Source organism: Carettochelys insculpta, chromosome 24, assembly GCF_033958435.1.
Source record: "Carettochelys insculpta isolate YL-2023 chromosome 24, ASM3395843v1, whole genome shotgun sequence".
NCBI classification, from domain to species: domain Eukaryota; kingdom Metazoa; phylum Chordata; order Testudines; family Carettochelyidae; genus Carettochelys; species Carettochelys insculpta.
Genome location: NC_134160.1, coordinates 10697513 through 10709248, shown reverse-complemented (window position 1 = coordinate 10709248; position 11736 = coordinate 10697513).

Sequence of the window (11736 nt, the reverse complement as noted above, 5' to 3'; positions counted from 1 at the left end):
TCCCTGCGAGGCTCTGAGGCTGACCAGCCAGTGCAAGACAGTGCCGCAACTGCTTGGCAAAGCACCGTGGGTCCAGCTTTGGGGCGGGTGGCGCCGGGAGAAGGTGGGCTCGCCAGGACAGCTGTGCTCGGTGTTCCCACGGGCAGTGATCCCACAGAACTGTGGGCAGGAGAGGGACCGCTCAAGGCTGGCTTATCTGAGGTGCTGAGGGCCTTTCTGTTCTGTGAAAGGCACCTGGAGCTGTGGGTGCTCAGCTGCACTGAGAATGGGGACAGCAGGCTCTGGATGTGACTGAAGCCCAGTGGATAGCCAGAGCCTTGTAGAGAAAGGAGAGACGCTGCTCTCCTCTGGCCTAGTGGTGTATGTCTCCCAGGAGCTCAGCTCTCAAACCCCAGGCACTGCAGCACTGAGAGTAAAACCAGCAAGTGGCTCACCCTGTGGGTCCTAATGATGGTCCCTAGCTCACTCCCCCACAGGAGGCCAAGTGCACATTGGCAGGGGTGCAGGAACTAGAGTTTTATCTCCATCTCTACACGGCGGTGGCCTACAAAGGGAGGTGTGAGGAGCTGAGGGAGGGTCCCTGCAATGACTTGTTTGTTGTATATCCCCCCGGTGCCGAACAAAACTCTAGGCTGGTGATAGGGCCTGGTAAACAAGGGAGACAAAGCACAGGTTTAAGCTGTGGGGGAATCCTTTGGTATGTGGCTACTTTCTTTAATAACTGCCTCAGATAAAGAACTGTGGTACTTAAGGGACAGTGTCATAGCAGGAAGAAAAAAATGCACTCTCTCTTTCTTTGGAATAAACCAGGCCAGCAGGGGCCACTGATACATCAGCACAATCTGCTGTACCAGCCACAGTTCAAACTTGCCCTGTGCAAACTGGGTTAGGGAGCAAAACAGAAGGTAAGTGAGGCCATGCTCTGGCTGCTGCAGCTGGCATCAGGACCACCGCTCGGGAACAGGAGAGGGGAGGCTTTGGGGATTTCAGTCATCCTAACTTGCCGTTCTCTGTGGCTTCTCATTGCACCAATAATGGAGCAGCTCCTCCAATGTCCACGCTCAGCCAGCAGCCACCGGGCCTCCAAAGCAGCCTTTGTCCCCACTTGGCTCACAGAGCCCCCCAGAAAGTGGCAGACACTGTCACTGGCTGAGCCCATCCTGGCTGCAAATACTTTTGTTCCGCAGCTCTGCATCTTCAGCAGTGCCACTGCCCTCCCACCGGGTTTGTTCTTGGCTGGGCTTGGCACATGTAACTCGTTGTGTCTGTACGTGGGAGCCAGGCAGTGGGATGGCCCCTTCTGCCTTCCTTCCTCTCAGCCCAAGCCCTCATTGGTGCAGTCACACCGCATGCCAGGCATCTCCGATGACATGAAGCCCATGGCCTGACCTTCCTCACCGTCTCCAGGCCTGGAGGGCAGACCCACAGGCTTCAGGCTGCTCCCAGTGGCTGGCGGGATGGGTGCCACAGGCTGGAGCATCCAGTGAGTCCCCAGTGAGAAGCTCTGAGGGTTTAACAGCCCAGTCTCCACACTGCACATGGGAACGTGGATGCAGCCACACATACCCCCCAGCGCCCAGGATGTTAATTTCTACAGCCCATAAAGAGGAGAGGAAAAAATAAATCAACACATGGAGCTTTATCTGGGTTCCTGTCACAGGTGTGGCCAGGAGATGCTCACGCTGTCTGCAGAGATCCCCTTACAGCAGAGCCGGGGGCTAGGCAGACCCCCAGCTGGCAGCCAGCACTCCCCGACTGTGCACCACTGGCAGTGCAGAGCCCCCGGCTGGGAGAGAACCCTGCAGGGAGCCAGTACCTGCAGCCGGGGCTCTCCCGCCAGTGCCTGTACCCCGCAGCGACTCCGGCTGGGGGAAGGCAAGCTCAGAGCGGGTGACTCCCTGATGCTCTCCCTGCTGGGAAATAACAGGAAGAGAGCAGCTGGCCTCCTACACTGCTACCACAGCCCCACTCCGACCCAGCACTGGCAGCAGCTGGGACTGGTGCAATGGCCTACAGCGCCTCCTGCTGGGAGAAGCTGGGACCAGTGCCACGAGGAGCTCTCCTGCAGCGTTACCTGCGGCCGGTCCTGCTGGGAGAAGCTGGGAGAAGCAGTAGACAACCCTCCTGCACCACCTGTGCGTTGCTTCCCCACTGGTGTCCACTCATCTGACTGCACCTCTCCCACTCCCGGCCCTGTGTCTGTGCATTGCTGTGTGGAGGGACAGGCAGGGTGTGATTCATGCAGGCTCAGCCTAAGGCTGGCTCTGATTAGGATTCCAGGCAGAGCTTTTCCTTCCCTGCTGACGATCTATCAGAGCTGAGCCAGCAGCCAAGAAACGTCAGGGCTGGCGCCGTTTGCTGCAGGGACTCCTGTCTCCTGGGCCAGCGTCACCTGGTGCAGGTGGAACAGTCCCTGTGCCGTCAGCATCTCTCTCTGGGGCTCGCGAGATGGGTCTTGCTCCAGCTGCTAGCCCGGCATGCAGCAGCCTCTGGAGTCCAGCTCAAGTCCACTAGCAGCCCAGTGGTTCTGCCCTGGGCTTCGAATTCCACAGCAGGCCAGAGATTGTGATGGAAATACAACAGGCCAGATTCTGCTCTCAGCTTGGTAAGAGTCACCTCCCCTCTCGCACCCACACCCGCCCAGCTGCAATGGGGCCACTCTGGACTTACAGCAGCCCCCGGGCAGGCAGGAGTTCCTGACCTCTGGGACCAGCCGAGGGAGCCACCTAACAGGCTGATGTCTTTCTGCATATGCAGCACCTGATCCCCCCACTGGCCCACCCCCCTGTGTCATCTCCCCACAGGAGGGCACAGATTGGTGCTTCTCAGTGTGGTTCAGGCTGAGGACCAGCTGAAAACCCTCCTGGCTGGTCACAATTCAGTAAACAGCATTGGTGCCCAAACTGGCATGGGGAAAATTTCTTCCCACCCTGAGGTCATGTGTCTGGGACTGTAATGAGCGAACCCTGCCCCGGCTCCTGCCCCACAGGGTGGCTGATTTGCCCCCCAGCTCTGGGCACTGGGAGCCTGAGGTCACAGCACCACCAGGTTTGGTCCAGCTCCCAGATAGGAAGTACCAGGGTCAGATTTAGGTGAGTGGTATTGGGACCTGCGCATGGAACTGTACCCCACGTCTTCACGTGTGGCCCACCCCTCACCCCGTCACCGCAAAGGAGGGGCGGCTGGGTCCAGGCTGCATGCACAGCACACCCCACCCCCTGCACTGCCCTGGGTACCTGGCTTTGCGTTACAAGTGGTGACCCACTGGTTGAGTAGCCCTGATCCAGACAACCTGCTGCTCCCCAGGCATCCTGCCATTCCCCACTGTATCACTGGAGCTGCACCTGCCAGGCATGGGCACCAGAGGCCAGAGCTGATCGTGCCAGGCCTGGACCATGAGTGCAGCCTCTGCCATGAGTCTTGGCCCCCAGCGGCCAGGGACTGTCTGGTACAGCTCCAGGAGGAAGGCCTTGAGCTGGGCTGGCTGGTGGTTCTCTGAAGGACCTGGGGCCCATGCCTAGGTCAAAGCAAACCCAGTGTTGCAGAGCAGCTGCCTGTGAGGACAGGGCACGTCTCCTGCCCAGGACACCTGGCTTCTGAGCTGCCCTTGGCAGTGACCTCACGGAGCGCCCTGGGAGGCTCCCTGTGCTGAACAGAAAGCAGGGTGGTGAGGCCGTGTGGGCTCCATTGGCTGTGTGTGGGATGAGAGGTGGTGCAGACCCCCCCCCCCCACCTGCCCTGTGCCAGGGTTTAAAGAGCCCAGCCCTCAGGTGCCAGCAGGGGGGGAGCATCTGCCAGCCATCTGGCTGCTAATAGCGTGTTTGCCAGGTGGAGAGAGGCCCTTAACATGCCCCCGCCGCCACCCCGCAGGTCCAGCTTCCCCGAGAGACTCTGCTCCCCACTTAGCCCTGCAGGAGGATACACAGAGGGGCATCTCTAACACCAGCATGCGACCAGGCTATGGAAGAAAACCAGCGCTGGGCCCTGGAGGGTAAAGACCCCTCAGTGTTCAAGGGGCTATTGAAATGCCTGGAGCTTAGGGGGCCATCAGGGAAATCCCTCCCCTTCTGCCCATGCCCCTCCGTCCTGACCCACAGGGCCCTGCTGCCCCTGCCCTGAGAGGCCAGTCTTGCCATGGTACGCCTCAGCTCCGGGCCGGCTGCTGCCACCCATCTCAAAGCAGCAGGACCGGGACGGAAAGGGGCTTGCAGTTGGGGTGGGGTGGGGTGGGCTGCACCCTGACAATGAGGCTGTCTCCCTGGCAACCTGGCAAGAGCCAATGGGGCGGAGCATTTGGCCCCTGACTTTCCAGAGTTGCTCTCAGTCTCCTAGATGCTGCATCTCCATGGCAACAGTCCCTGAGTCTGGCTCCGCTCACTGCAGATGGGTTGCCAGGGGCCTTATCAGCTGATGCAGCCGCGGTTCTCTCCAGCAGCCGCTGTGCCTGAGTTACCCAAACAGGCAGATTGGGGAATTTCCACACAACTCCCCCACAACCCCTCCAGTGGGACTGCAGTCCCAGAAACCACAGCCTGAGCTCTGGGGAGGTGAGAGAGCCCATCTCCATGGCATCAGGGCTACTCACGGGCGGGAAGCAGCCTCCCGAGAGCATTACAGCAATGCTGGGATTAACTGTCTCCTGACCAATCCTGTACTGCACCAGGCTTCCTTGGGTTGGTTCTATGTAAACTGGCCTTCCTCTGCCCCCAGAGCTCTGCTGACACCCCTTGGTCCTGACATGCAGCACCCCTGCTTTTCTTGGGCTCCCCAGCCCTAGCTCTGCCTGTGCTAGCCTGAAGCCTCTGCCCCCTGCACCCCCCAAACAGTGCAGCTCATTCCAGATCCTTTACTATTCCAGCTCTGCAACGCCACCTCTCCCCTGCTCTGTCATTTATTGCAGGGCTGGGTTCCCTCCCGCAGCCCCATCCGTGCAGCTCTGTGGATTGTGAGTGCAAGCACCTGTTTTCAATTGCTTATTTCTTTCTCAAAGCCTCGATTCATCCGGCTACAATGCCTCCCACATGAGAAATCTTTGGAACAGTTGGAGGTGGGTCAGGCAGTGATTTATTTTTTTCTGAATGAGAAGAGAAAAGGAAACATGTGCCAAAGGGTTTGCAAGCAAAGGGTTTGGATGACTCAATGAACCTTTAGGTTTGCAAGCCAAAAATTGGCCTTGGCCTTGGCCCTTGGCTTTGCCCTGTGGGGGGAGGAGGAGTGTTTTGCCTTGTCACACAGCTAAACGATGAATTTCTCAAAACAGCTAGGTGTGCATATTGGGGGTGGTGAGGTCATTCTGAGTCCAGCACTTGCCTCAGCCCCATCTTGTTCCCATCCCAGGTATTCTCTCGGTTCCCCTAGCACGAATCCTTTTACCCCCAAAGGAGTATGAGCCTTCTCTAGAGTCATGAGTCTGAGGAGGTCCGTCCGCTGTGAGTCAAGAGTCAAGTGACCCAAATGAGACTAGGCCATCACCTGCCTGCAAACCTCTACCTAGGAGGTTCCCTGCTCTAGGAGCAGCTCTGACAGGCTGTTTATTCTGGTGGGTTCCCCAGAGAATTCATCTTCCAGACTCTCTGCTGAGCCCTCTGGCTGCAGCCTCTCCTGGGAGCTTCCCATATTCCTCCGGAGCTCCCCACTACCAGAGATTTGGTCCAGATGTTTGTACTAATCTGCTGTCTATAACAGTCTCTTATCCACACTGGGCAATTGTGAGCAGCCTGGAGCCCAAACATCTCAAGAAGGGTGTTAGCAAAGCTTTTGATACAGTCTCCCGCAATAGTCTGCCCTGCAAGTCAAGGAAGTACGGGTTGGATACATGGCCTGCACTGGCCAGATCGTTGGAACTAATGGGTAGTGATCAACAGCTCAATGTCTGGTTGGCAGTCACTTTCAAGTGGAGTGCCCCAAGGATCGGTTCTAGGGCTGGTATTGTTCAACATCTTTATTAATGACCTGGAGGAGGGGATGGCTTGCACCCTCAGCAAATTTACAGATGACCCTAAGCTAGAGGGAGAGGTAGATACATTGGAGGGTAGGGGTAGGATCCAGAGTCACCTAGACAAGTTGGAGGATTGAGCCAAAAGAAATCTGATGAAGTTCAACAAGGACTAGTGCAGCGTCCTGCACCTGGAACAGAAGAATTCCAAGCATTGTTGCAGGCTGGGGACCAAAATGACTAAGTAGCTCATTACCTAATAAATAAAATAGTTAGTTTTTAAGGTGCTACAGGACTGCTTGGTTGTTGTTTTGGTTTTTTTGATGCTAGAGTAACACCTCAAATGGCAAGACTTGCTCACAAATGAGGAGCTTTGGAAGGGAGCAGGGCAAGACCCACTTGATGTTCAAACCAGGAGGAGAAATTGGGGATGACTAAGCCACGCTTTCAGAAAACCGTCATCCAGCCTAGTCCGTCAAGCTCTCCCTGCAACCCTTAAGGAAAACGCAAAGGAGGAAGCCCTCGGACAGCGTAGAGAAGATCTACTGAGACCAAAGGTTAACAACTGAGGTAGTGCTGGGGTCAGCTAGAAGCTTTGTCCCAGGACAGAGTGCAGTGGATGAGACTCATAGATGACCGACGCTCCACCCAGGCAGTACAAGGATTTAAGTGGAGTAAGCCGCAGATTAACAAGTCAACCTCTCTGAGACTTTTTTGACCCCTGTTAAATCTTGGTCTTCACAACCTCCTGCGGCGAGGAGTTCCACAGGCCGGCCATGCGCTGGGTGATGAAAAACTTCCTTTTGTTAGTTTTAAACCTGCTTCCCCTTCATTTCATTTGGCGGCCCCTAGTTCTTAGGTGATGGGAACAAATAAATAACTTTTCCTTATTCACATTCTCCACACCAGTCAGGATTGTCTGCACTGCCCTCATAAACTCCAGAGTCTCTTCTTTTCTCAGGGGAAAAGCCCCAGTCTTTTTAACCCTTCACATGCTGCTTGCTTGCCTGGGTACTGTCTTCTAGCCCCGTGTCCGCCTCAGGTGGTGGCGTTATTCCCAGGCGTAGGTGCTTGTAGTCAGGGCTGAGTAGAGCACTTGGCCGCAAGTGACTGCTGATCTGAGTGGGGTTTGCAGAACGGGAGCCTTGCAGCGTGGGACGCGGCACCAGAGAAAGAGGCCGCAGTTTGAAAGACAGGCCCTGTCCGTGTGCGCCGGGGCCCTTGGGAATACAGGCTGCTGGCTCCCAAAATTGAACCACCCCTCAGCACTCTCCACCCTTCCCAGAGATGTCTTTCCTCTGCCTGTGCCGCTTCACATGGCTCATGGGATAAGCAGAACAGGACCTTGGTCACCCCCCTAATTATACTGGGGCCTGATCCTTGCCCTGTTCTCAGCCCAAAAGGGCACATTTCAATGTGAGGGAAGAGGATCCGACTGTTGTTGAGCATCAGCTATGCCAGGAAAACAACGTGGCGCTGGTGCTTGTTTCTTTGTTTTCTTTATACCCTGAACAAAGGCTTGTTTTTTCCTCTTTTGAAACTGGGCCATTTCCACCTTGCTGAATAGACCTTGTCAGCTCTGGCCCTCCCTTTTACTGGGACCCCACTCTTTAAACACCCCTCTGAAACCACCCTCCCACTCATGCATCTGATGAAGCGGGTCTTTGTCCACGCAAGCTTATGCTCCAAAATATCTGTTAGTCTATAAGGTGCCATAGGACTTCTTGTTGTTCTCGAAGCTACTGACTAACACAGCTACCTCTTTGATAAAGGAAATTTAGTAAGCCCTCTCCCATGGATTTCAGTGGCTAACGCTCTGTGCCAGCTTGAGCTCATCTTCCGCTGCATTTTATTTTCTCCCTGTGTCTTCCTTCAGCAAGAACAAAAAAGCAGTCAAGTAGCACTTTAAAGACTAACAAAATGATTTATTAGGTGAGCTTTCGTGGGACAGACCCACTTCTTCAGACGGCTCCCTCTCTGTTACTATTCGGCAAGAACATGAGAGAGAGAAAGCGTCTAATTGCCTCACAGTCTTATGCTTAACCAGGGTGCAGTGATAAACTGCAGAGGGGCCGAGGCAACACATTACAGCCTGGACAAGCTGCCTTCTTTCGCTTGGTGGTGCCTGGCACCCGTCTTTATGAATCTATTGTCCTGCAAGCTCTTTGCTAGTTCCACGGCCACTTTCTCTAGGCTCTGGCTTTGCAGTGGTGGCATTGGGTATTCCCAATATTGCCAACTCCATCCCTACAAAAATGATGACTCCAGCCTTCAGAAATCATGAGAGTAACAAGAGATTTTGTGTTCTTCATCTTTGCCTTCTGGCCTTAGAGTCTTTAGGGTCCCCTTTTGCTACCTTCCCCGCAGGCAGATGCTAGCCAGTTACCTTTTGTTTAACCGAAGCTGAGATTCGGGCATAACTGATCCATGAAGAAGAGCAAGAAATCTGATGCGGTTCAATAAGGACAAGTGCAGAGTCCTGCGCTTGGGCCAGAAGAATCTCAAGCATTGTTACAGGCTGGGGTCCGACTGGCTCGGTAGTAGTTTTGCAGAAAAGGACCTGGGAGTTCTAGTGGACGAGAAGCTGGACATGAGTCAACAGTGTGCCATTGTAGCCAAGAAGGCTAATGGCATATTAGGTTGTATCAAGAGAAGCATTGCCAGTAGTTCCAGAGGAGTGATTATTCCTCTTTATTCAGCTTTGGTGAGGTCACATCTGGAGTACTGTGTCCAGTTCTGGGCCCCCATTTATAGGAAGGATGTGGATACACTGGAGAGGGTCCAGCAGAGGGCGACCAAAATAATTACGGGGCTGGAGCATATGATTTATGAAGAAAGGTTGAGGGAATTGGGACTGTTTAGTCTGCAGAAGAGAAGACTGAGGGGGGACTTGATAACAGCCTTCAACTTGCTGAAGGGAGCTGCAAAGAGGCTGGAGAGAGGCTGTTCACAGTGGTCACAGGTGGCGGAACATGGAACAATGGTCTCAAGTTGCAGTTGGAAAGGTCCAGGTTGAACATTAGGAAAAACTTTTCCACTAGGAGGGTGGTGAAGCATTGGAATGGTCTACCCAGGGCAGTAGTGGAGTCTCCATCCCTGGAGGTGTTTAAGTCTCAGCTCGACAAAGCCCTAGAGGGGCTGATCTGATGGGTTTGGTCCTGCTGAGAGCAGGGGGCTGGACTCGATGGCTTTTTTAGGTCTCTTCCAGCTCTATTGTTCTATGCTTCTGTGAGTGCTGGCTTTTGGGGAGATGCCGAAAATGTGGAAGTTAGCATTGCAGCAGGGCATGCTTCAAGGGGGTTAATGAAGTAAAGCCTGCTGGGTTTGGGGGGCTGCCCACCCTACGGCACACAGGCCCTATAATGTGAGAGCCTTGGCTGCAGCAGAGGGCTGTTAGGCCTTTAAGGCTGCATGATCGCTCCTTCACTCAGCAACTTCTGCTGCTACGGGATAAGGAAGGGCCCTGTTGTGACTATGGTGCCGGAGAAGGGTGCAGGGTTATATTTGATTTGGAAGTGTTAGGCAAATGTTGGGCACTTTAAAAAAAAAATCTCATCCCTCCTGCTGTGTAAACCAGGTTGTGGGGGACTTTGCATCGAAGGACGAGCTGTAATCTCCAGAGGGACCAGGAGGCGGCATGCGGAGCTAACCTTACATCCAGCCAGCTGCAAGGCTCAGGACTGTCAAGGCTCATTTGGGTCAGAGGGGTAGTTGAGTTAGTCTGTATCTTCCAAAACAACAAGAAGGCCCGTGGCACCGTACAGACTAACAGATAATTTGGAGCATGAGCTTTCCTGGGCAAAGACCCGCTTCATCAGATGCATGAGTGGGGGGTTTCAGAGGAGGGTTTGAAGAAGGAGTCTCAGTCAAGGGGAGGGCTAGAGCTGACAAGGGCTATTCAGTCAGGGCATTATTGGCAGTTAACGTGGAGTTGTGAACATCAAGAGCGGAGAAGTGAACTCAGTTCACTCAAGGGGGATGTGGCCATTAAGGCTCATTTGTTCACCCTTTCCTTGCGTTCAACTTTTCTGTGCCATTGCAAAGGCAGCTTCGTGCTCTGCAAAGCAACACCCCCCAAGCCCCAGAACGCAGTCACTATCCAGTGGGCATCACGGCAACAGCACGACAGGCAAACAGATGAGCTGCGCAGCCCAGGCAGAGAGCCAGACGCAGCCGGGTGGCTCTCCTGCCAGTAGTTGTAAGATACAAGAGTGATTTTTTTTCAACGCAGGGCCTGCTCCCATTTGCAGTGGCCTCTCTTGGCTTTACGGACTATTCTGGTTAGCTGCTCTCCTGGCTATGCTGGTTTGCGCTAATTACAACACCCACAAATCATGGCCTGTGGAAACAGAGCTTAAAGTGAGCGGGCACAAAGGCAGGGTCTGCCGTAATTCAGGATCTGCAGCTTTGGCAAGACAGCGATTAAAGTGCTCCCCTCCGCGACATTGGGTTGATCTGCTTTGGGGAGTTGGCCAAGTCACGCCCTCTCTGGATGCGCCATGTATAAAATGATACAGCAGCCGGCTGGGACAGCAAACACAACTACCACTGCCACAGAGGATCAGGTGGCTCGGAGGGTGGCAGGAACAGGGTTGTGCTGCTCTTAGCATGCCAGCGGGGCTGGGGAACTGGCACCACCCACAGAAATGTTATGAGCAGCTTTGGCATTTTCCCAGGAATAAAATGACACATATGAGGAAGAGAGCAAAATGTGTGTCTCTGTTTTTTATCTAGACCCTTTTACCGGAGCATCTGAGAGCCTCCCAGCATAGGCTGTGGTGTATTTAGCCTCCCTAGGCACCTGTGAGGCAGTGCTGTGACTCCCCAGGTGGAAAACTGAGGCACAGAGAAACTAAGAGAGGTGGTCAAGGTCACAGTGGAGGCCAGTGTCAGAGTTGGTTATTGAACAAGTCTCTAAGATACAGGCTAGTGCTTTAACCAGTGAGCCAGCCTTCCTTGGCTATCTACTGTGCCTGACTGACTAGAGCCAGATAGCCCATCACAAGGACGGAGCACCACAAGTGTCAGCACTGGCCGCTTTTGCCATTTTATTGGATGTCTTGAGATGGTCCATGTTTCTCTCTTAAAGTCAGAGTGTGTAGATTGCATGAGAATTTCAGATTGCATGAAAAAAAATTAAGTGTCTAGCTCTCGTGGCTGCTGAGAAAAGTGTCAGAATGCTCAAAAATTAGAAGGTGAATAAGAAGAACCCAACTTTTATTGTTATTTCGCAGCTAATGATCCAGTTCTGATCCCCACATTGTAGGAAAGATGTGGAGAAATCGGAAAGGGTCCAGAAAAGAGCAACAAAAATGCTTGAAGGTCTAAAAAATATGACCTAATACAGAAGATTAATAGAATTGGGTTTGTTTAGTTTGGAAAAGAGAAGGCTGAGAGGGGACATGATAGCGGGTTTCAAGTACCTAAAAGGGTGTTGCAAAGAGGAGGGAGAAAAATTATTCTTTTTAGCCTTTGAAAATAGGACAAGAAGCAATGGGCTTAAAATGCAGCAAGGGAGGTTTAGATAGGACATTAGCAAACATTTTCTAGTTGTCAGTGTGATTAATTAGTGGAATAAATTGCCTAGGGTGGTTGTAGAATCTCCATCATTGGAGATATTTGAGAACAGGTTGGATAAACATGTAACAGGGATGATCTAAATGGTGCTTGGTCTGGCCATGAGGGGCAGGGGACTGGAATCAGTAACCTCTTGAGGCCCCTTCCACTTCTAGAGTTCTATGATATGAATCAACAGTGTGATGCTGTTGCAAAAAAAGCAAACCTGATTCTGGAATGCATTA